The 8,641-nt window shown below is 36.4% G+C and overlaps 1 protein-coding gene across 2 annotated transcripts in view; it reads left to right on the forward strand.

Annotated features, from left to right (window-relative positions):
- FER (FER tyrosine kinase) overlaps nucleotides 1-8,641 on the forward strand; it is a 474,424-nt gene that overhangs the window by 420,267 nt on the left and 45,516 nt on the right. The gene's annotated exons all lie outside the window — the stretch shown is intronic.

The following is an 8,641-nucleotide window of genomic DNA, read 5'->3' on the forward strand; positions in this document are numbered from 1 at the left end:
TTGAATGATGCTCCTATTGTGCTATACTTTTTTGATGGAGGTTTCAAAAAAATTTTTTTAACATTTTCTATATTTGTTGTCTCTATTTTTGAGCATTAGTGGTAATATTTTTTCCACAAACGACTTTGAGACACAAAAACTAGAATCATAAGTTTAAATTCAGTCAAATTAAATTGGTGGTAAGACTACTAACTTCAAAATTAAAATTAGGTTTTCTATTTTACATACAATATACTGAATTATCACCTCAAAGACCATAATTGAAAAGCTTGCTTAATAAGAGAAAATGCAGATTGGTAAATTTACAAACTGGTACAAAAGCTATAGACGCACATGTACCCAGGGTAAAAGATGAAAAAATATGCAAAGTTAGAAAACATGTTCAGGGTGTGTAATTTCCATTTTGCTTTTGCTAGTGGGACCTATTTTCCTTCATTGATATATTAGGGCATTTGCTGTAGCAGAAATTAAGGGAGAACTTGACCCCAGAAGAGATTTCTCCAGCAAAGACACTTTTAGAAATTGGTTGTTGGCATTTCTCTGACAACTGTCATCTTCTGGAAGATAAGTTACAATAACTCTGGTCAAAGCATAATCTGACATCAGCTCAAAACATGTTTCATATTTCTGATGTTTTAGAGATAGTCCAGTGGACATGTTTACAGCCATTCAAAAAGATTTTCTAAGTCTCATCCCAAATTAACTTATAAAATCAGAAAGCAAATGATTGCATCATTTTAGCTCCTTAAAAACGTGTCTTCAGAGTTAAGGTTTACTGTGGTGCCTCCTGCTTTTAGGGAGGATCAATACAAAAATTGTCAGTTTATACAGCATTTCTGAAACTTTGGGGCAACCATAGTTGAAGATAGTCAAGATCATTTATTCTAGGAGAGAAACTATTTCTACGTGAGTTTAGTTCCACGAAATATTTGCACGTACAGCTGATTTTGTACATCACATGAGGAACCAAGGCTATGTAACCCCACATATTTGTCATTCTGCCTTAGCTGCCAAAAATTTAGAACCAAAATAAATGTCTGAATATGATAAATCTGCTGTATCATCAGCTCGTTCTTCCATTTAGATGGTCCAAAATTTTTTTTTAGTCCCATATCTGTTGTTTTACCTACCAGAAAAAGTCATCAATATAGTTATATAGTTTGTGCCCTACACTAGGGAGTGAATGGGAACTAAACACAGCCTGCAATTCACTTGCCCACCCAGAGAGGGCACCCTTTTTCATTTTTCACAAAAGCATTGTAAGGGTAGTGGTGCTCCCACTACCATAAGCCCTTTAGAGTTAGGCAGGGATAAATCATTAATAAATATAAATATCAGTTTTAGTACTCATGCAGCCCTCTGGCAAAAGGATTGAATTATGATTGCTGTCAGAAAAAGGTCAACATATGTCTGATTGTATATAAAATATATGAAACAAATATAATAATTCAGATACATATTGAATTACAAGTATTTGCAGAATAATTTATCTGTGAAATTACTTGCATATGTATTGCTGTCTTATACTTATGGCTACATTTTCTATTTAATTGTTCAGGAAAACAAAGCCTTTCCAGTAGACTTTTATAACTGTGTCAAGGAAGGAAGTATGAAACTTGTAGCTTTATTTACTACCTGCCTTATTATCACCATTTTAATAAAATTTGCATTATAATTTAAACCATTAAAATGTGCAGTTTTGGAGATTTCGTTTTCTAGTATTGAGCTTAAAGATCATTTATGTTGTCTTAAAAAACAGATTAACAATGGATTAACAAAATACAGATTAAAAATAAAGAGTAACAAAAATACAACAAGAAGGTACCATAGTTTTGTATGTGCATTTAGCTAAGATCAAGTGATGTAATCTTTGGAATTAGGAATGTTCACTAATTAGCCAGAGAGTCAAAATGAAGTTGAACATAAAGACTTTCTTAGCTCCTAATCAGCATAAAATTCCATTTTACTCTGTTGGCCCTGTTTTCTAAGTGAAATTCTAACTCAGAATTTTAGGGTAAAAAAATTAGTTCACACATTCACTTGAGTTTTTATTAAAAAGCAGCATTATAATACAATCAGTAAAATTACCTATCCATTGATTTAGTTCTGTTTTCTTCCGGGTTGTCCATTTTATTGGCATATAGTTGCTTGTAGCTGTCTCTTACATTGTCTTGCTGCTGGAGGTTATCACCAGCCCTGGGAATATTACATGCAAGGTGATCTTTACAGTACATAAGGTGAAGGCTTGATGAATTGATTTCTGTGTTCCATATTACTGGGGAAGATAGAATAAATAATTCAAAAATTGAAATAAGAAAGATCTTTTTTATCACAAGTTAAAAACGAAGCAAAACCTATGCCTGTAAGATGAAAATGGTAAAATAGGTAAGTGTAAGAATATAGGGAGAAGAAACTCTTATCCAGTAGCACCTACTATTGATACTTAGATTAAAAAAAAGGAAAGAAAAATATAGTTTAAGACTTCATTCTTAGATATGTTTACCTCACACTTTAGAAAGTCATTTTCACAATTTTTAGAGAAAGAAAAAGTACTATTCAACATCTGTATTACTTTCCTGTTACTGCTGTAACAAACTACCACAAACTTAGTGGCTTAACGCAACACAAATTTACTTTCTTAACAGCTCTGGAGTAAGAAGTCCAAAATGGGTCTCACTGGACTAAAATCAATGTGTTAGCAGGGCTGCATTCCTTCTGGAGTATGCCAGGGGAGAATCTGTTTCCTTGCCTTTGCCAGATTCTAGAGGCCACCTGCATTCCTTACCTCATGGCCCTTCTCTCTATCTTCAGAGTGCATTACTCCAACCTCTGCTTTTATTGTCACATTCCCTTTTTCCTGAATGGCCCTACTACCTCCTTTTTATAAGGCTTGTGATTACAGTGGGCCTGTCCAGATAATCTGGAATAATGTCCCTGTCTCAAATTTCAAATCCCTTTTGCCATGTAAGGTAACATATTCATAGGTTGCAGAGATTAGCACATAGACATTTTCGGGAATGGGAGATGGCTAAATTATTCAACCTATTATAGCATCTTAAAATCCTAAGGGGAAAAAAATGACTCAGTTGGATCAGGAGCCCTTCAAAACTAAAATTTGAAATAATGGTGAAAAATGCTGTATTAGCTAGGAAAGATTAAACTATGCTGCAATAACCTAGAAATACTACATCTCAAATCTGTTACAAGTTCTGTAGCTGTGCAGAGCAGCTCCCTTCCAAGCAGTGACTTAGAGATCCAGGGAGGTTTTAGCTTATGCCTCTACCATCTCAGTGTGTACTCTACTGTCACCATGGCAGGGGGAAAGCCAGAGGGTTAGGAGCTTTTCACTCCCTTAGCCCCAAAGTGACACACGTCACCCGTTCCCTTGTCATATGGCACATATAACTGTAAGGAGGCTAAGAAGGTCAGTCTTCCATGTGTTCAGGAATGAAAGAACCAGATACTGATGTGTCCTAACTAACTGATACGATACTGCCTAGGATACTTTCTAGTGAGAAACTCTGTAAAAATAGCATCAGCAGGTTAAAAGTTAAAATGAGGTGAAGCTATTGAAAAATATGAAGAGTAGTCAAAATAAAAAACTAGATGGACATTTTTTGGTGGAGAGTAATGTTCGGACTAGGAAGAATAGAGCCAGTTCTCGGAAAAGATGTGATCGTTTTAGCAAGTGACAGGGCAAGTTAGGAGAGAGCAGTGAAACATTAAACACAACGCTCTCTCGAGTATGACTCGAGACTCGAGTGGATGTTGGTATCATTCTTTGTCAGGGGAAGACAGAAAAGACCCACTTGTATCATAATGCATTTTAGGTTTCTGTAGGGTAGTGAAATGGAGACATAGGGAAGCTGTGGAACAAAGGAGGGATCCAGGGTAGACATAAAGGTTTAGGAGTCATGAGCACATAGATGATCATTAGAGTTAGAGCAGTATGTGAAACCATCCAGAGAGAGCCTCTAGACTGAGAAGAAAAGCACCCGGAACCAAACCTAGGGCAACATTGATGTTGAAGGGTTTCATGGGCAGAAGAGATCAAGAGGGTATCATTGAAGGTGGCCTGGTGTCTCAGAAGCCAAAGGGAGAGTTTCAAAGAGGCAGTGACGTCAAGTACGAGGCCAAGAACAGGAAGGCCTTCGAGTGTCCATAGCCAGCAGCCACAAGGAGGCAAGAGCATGGCCAACAAAGTGACAGGAAGTGGGGTGTGGGATGGAGGGCAAGGTTTTTACATTCAGATGCTAATGAAAAGAATCGGAGAAGAGGAGGCAGAACAGGCTAATAGGAAGTAAACTGTGCTAAACTGCGACCACTTATTTCTCACAGGCCATTTAACCCAAAATATCGCAGTATTTTTTTGAAAACCAGTAAGTTATGTGGACTTCATACTGGTCACATTGTTTGGAAGCTGGGTGTAGCCTCTTCCTGTCTCCACAAGCCAGTCAAGCCTGTGGACGTACTATTTTTCAATGAATCGAAATATATACACAATTAGATTGAATCAAGTCTTTATTATCTCCCAAGAGATACTGTTGTGTTTTTAAATCTGCTGGCAGTTCGGTGTTACACAGATTTTCTTAGTGACTACTTCTATGAAAACACTTTAAAATGAAATTTACTGCTGCGATCAGCAACAGGGGAATGCTGTAAAATTTCCACTGTTCTAAATTCTATTCCCCTTGATTTCTCATGCCTGAACTATAATTTTTTTTAACCCATTTATCTTCTTGTTGGACTTTTCTGTGGGCGTATACACTGCTAGTGATTTTATTTGATCACTGGCAACGAGTTCTGGTATTCTTGTTCTGATATTGAGCATTTCAAGCAGTCTCTTAATGAGTCGGCCTCTGCACTCCAGTGCTGTTAACTCTGATAGATTTCCTATTGTGAGAATAAGCTCCAAAAATAATCGACTTATTTTCCTTAGTGCTTCTCCATTTTTGTGGAATTTCATTATTTCTAAAATTGTAGATTTTAATTTGCCTACCCAGAACTTCCCTATTTAACTTCCCAATTTAAGTAACTTTGAATATCGGGGACTTGGGAAGTTGGGAATTTTCATGCATTTATTCAGCAAACATGTATTGAGAACTACTATGTGTACCTGAGCGTTGAGGTGCCAGGCTCTCATCAGAGGCTCTGCACAGAGCTGATATTTAAGACAGAGTCAGACAAGTAAATCTGTGATTAGCATTCAGTGAGATACACAATGAACTGTGCTATGGTACACAATCAGGAAAGACTTCCCAAAGGTAACGGTGCTTAAGTTAGATTTTGAAGAATGAGTAGGATTTAGCTAGATGAAGAAGGGAGGGAACATCTGAGTTAGAAGAAAAAAATGTTTTTTAAAAAATAGTCTGTATTTTATATAAAGAATCTGGGAGTCTGTGAAATAAATGAATTGGAAAAAAATGATGGCAGGGAGAATGCTTCACTTAAGAATTAACCTCCTCCTGGAATTATGGCCTCTATTCTCTCCCTCAATCCACCATCTACTCTTGCTTCAATATTCTCGTAAAACTCAGTTCTGTCCATGATACCTCTCTTGAGAAATCTTTAGTGGTTCAACATTGCCTTCTGATAACATTCAGAGGCTAAAACCAGTCTTCATGGGCTTCAGGCCTCCTGATCGTCCTCAGAAACCCAAGTACTCACTGTTCCCTCTTTCCCATTTCTAAGTCTTTGTTTAGGTTGTATCTTCTGCTTAGAATAATCTTCCTTTCCTCTGTCTCCCTTACCTTTCATATCTTACCTGGTTAAAAGCCTTTTCATCCTAAAAAGTTAAAATATCTCAAAAATGATATAGCCATTCAATATAAAGTCACTAAAAATAATTTTGTGGGATAAATACTGTGAAAAGGTTATTTAATATATTAATAGGTAAAATAAACATGATATAGTATGTTTAGTTTAATTGCATTTTTAAGAAATGCACATGCAGAACAAAGGACTTTAGGTATATTCAACATGGTATGAACAGTCATTATCTCTGGCTCGTTGGATAATGGCTGCTCTTTTTTTCCCCCTTTTCAGCCCACTGTATTTTCCATTTTTTCCTAACAGTAAACATGTGGTGCTTTTACAGTAGGAAACAAAATGATTGATGATATTTTCAACTTTTTAAATAGTTTTTTTAAACCCTACTCTTCCTTCAAGGGGCTCAACTCATTATTTCCATCTTAGATTCTTCTGTCATCTACCAATTAGAAATAATCTTTACCTTCTTTCTACTACCATTTTTGGTCTTCTCATATAATAACATACCATATTTTACCTTATATTTTAATTATTTGCTACAGCTCCCACAGTAACTGGCTGGCAGTATGAACAGAGATCACTACTTGAATGAATGAATGAATGAATGAATGCTTATGGGAATTCAAAGAAGGATAGTTCATTTCTTTTTTTTTAACATCTTTATTGGAGTATAACTGCTTTACAATGGTGTGTTAGTTTCTGCTTTATAACAAAGTGAATCAGCTATACATATACATATATCCCCATATCTCCTCACTCTTGCATCTCCCTCCCACCCTTCCTATCCCACCCCTCTAGGTGGTCACAAAGCACCGAGCTGATCTCCCTGTGCTATGCGGCTGCTTCCCACTAGCTATCTATTTTACGTTTGGTAGTGTATATATGTCCATGCCACCCTCTCACTATGTCCCAGCTTACCCTTCCCCCTCCCCGTGTCCTCAAGTCCATTCTCTACGTCTGCGTCTTTATTCCTGTCCTGCCCCTAGGTTCTTCAGATCACTTCTTTAAAGAACATAAAGTCTTACTAGGGAGACATTACATGTAGTCAAGAAAAATATAAAATAAAAGCTAATTTATAAGACACTAGGACAATAATTGTTAAGAAGCATATAATGTGGAATGTGGTGTATAGTCAGTGGTGGAGGGATTTTTATAAAGTGTCAGAAGAATCCTGTTCGCCAAAATGAGATTCAGGGATTATAGCTGAGATAGACAGGTGCCAAAAGAAAGCACTTTTGTTTGGAAACATACTTCAGTGACATTTGAAGGTCAAATTATGAATGCAGAGTCACGGACTAGAGCCTGTGAATAGTCCCAGCCCACCGTCCCCAAGCCTCTCCTAGTGGCTCTGAACAAAAATAGAATGTGACTGCAATAATCTACAAAGCAGATCATCCATGCTGATAACAGGCCATTAACTAGTTTTAATTTACCTGGCTATTGAAATTCTGTTTTCCTAGCGATGGTTATTAAAGTGACAAAGAAAAGGACTGCATCTTTTTTTTTTTTGGGTCCCCATTTGAATCTTGTAAGAGCATCTGCTGAGAGGAAAGAAAATGAACCCAAGACATCTTTCTGTCTCAAATCAAATAAATATTTTGTGATAAATTGGAATGCCATTCATGCTTACTATTTTCAGATACAATACTCTAAGAAATAAGGCATCTTATATAGATTTCTCCCCCTAAAATGTGAAGTTATCCTGTGGAGCTATACAGGTATGTCTTAGGGATTCAGTCATAAACCAGACTCAGTGATACTGATGGTTTTGTCTTCAGACCACATGGGAAGAAACAGTGATGAATCAAATGACAGGGCTGAGAAGAGATTCATGAGGCATCCTGCCCACCAGCTAGCCCTGCTGCTTCCTAAATGCAGAACTGATTCAGTCAGTTTTCTCCCATCTCCTTTCTTTATTGGTATCCTAATAACTTTTCTTGGAGGACTATTACAGACATAATTGCAAAGATTCTTTGTAAATGTTTCATGAGAAGAAAAATCCTATTATGGAAGCTTCCAGTCATAACTTGGTGTGCAAAATACTAGCCCATCATATAAAATTTCTTCCTTACTTCAGGTATTCATACCTAGAGCTGTTAAATTTTAGTTCCCTGTACTAAGTAAATTAATACATAAAAATCCTAGTTCCTTCTCTCTGTCTTGATATTTTGTTTTCATTTCTATTGCCTTTAATTTTATTTTGTCTCATTTTAAAATGAAGCGTAGACATAACTTGGCATGCTTGAGCAGCATCACATGTGCGTTTCTGACTTTCTTTTTGTAAGCAGAATGTCAGCTGTCTGAGTCATAGATAAAGGGAGAGACAAAGCTTTAGGACTAGACCAATTGTGTGACTCAATAAAAACATTCTGAGAATTTTTCTATCTAGATTCTGAATTTAAGCTAAAAATAGACCTCAGTACCTTAACTCTCTCTGATAGTCTGATGGATGCGGCATATGGGAATTTGGGGGAAAACAATACCTTGATGTATTATTTTGTTTTTTCCCCACTCTGAGCACGATTACCTTTTTCAAATTCTGTCTCTTCCGCGTACACTAAAGGCTTTGGGGAAACTGTCATACAGAAACACCAAGTGCAGAAGTCACGAGCAAAGTAAATGCAAAAGAATAAAAATAGGACCAATTGCTTCATGTACAGTGTAACACTGATACGGTGAATGTATTCTACTTTCAGCTTCACTGTTTGCAAAATGTCCATTATTTGTTTAATTATCCTTTTCTAATACTTTCTCTAGGATGCTTTGTAATTAGTATTTTAAAACTTCTAAATTTTGAGGCCATAAAAATCTTGAAAGACTTTATTAAATGTTTTCAGTGGTCTAAAAAAAGTATGTACTTTTTCAGGAATGC

The sequence above is a fragment of the Lipotes vexillifer genome, unplaced genomic scaffold (genome assembly GCF_000442215.2).
Source record: "Lipotes vexillifer unplaced genomic scaffold, Lipotes_vexillifer_v1.1 scaffold710, whole genome shotgun sequence".
NCBI lineage: Eukaryota > Metazoa > Chordata > Mammalia > Artiodactyla > Lipotidae > Lipotes > Lipotes vexillifer.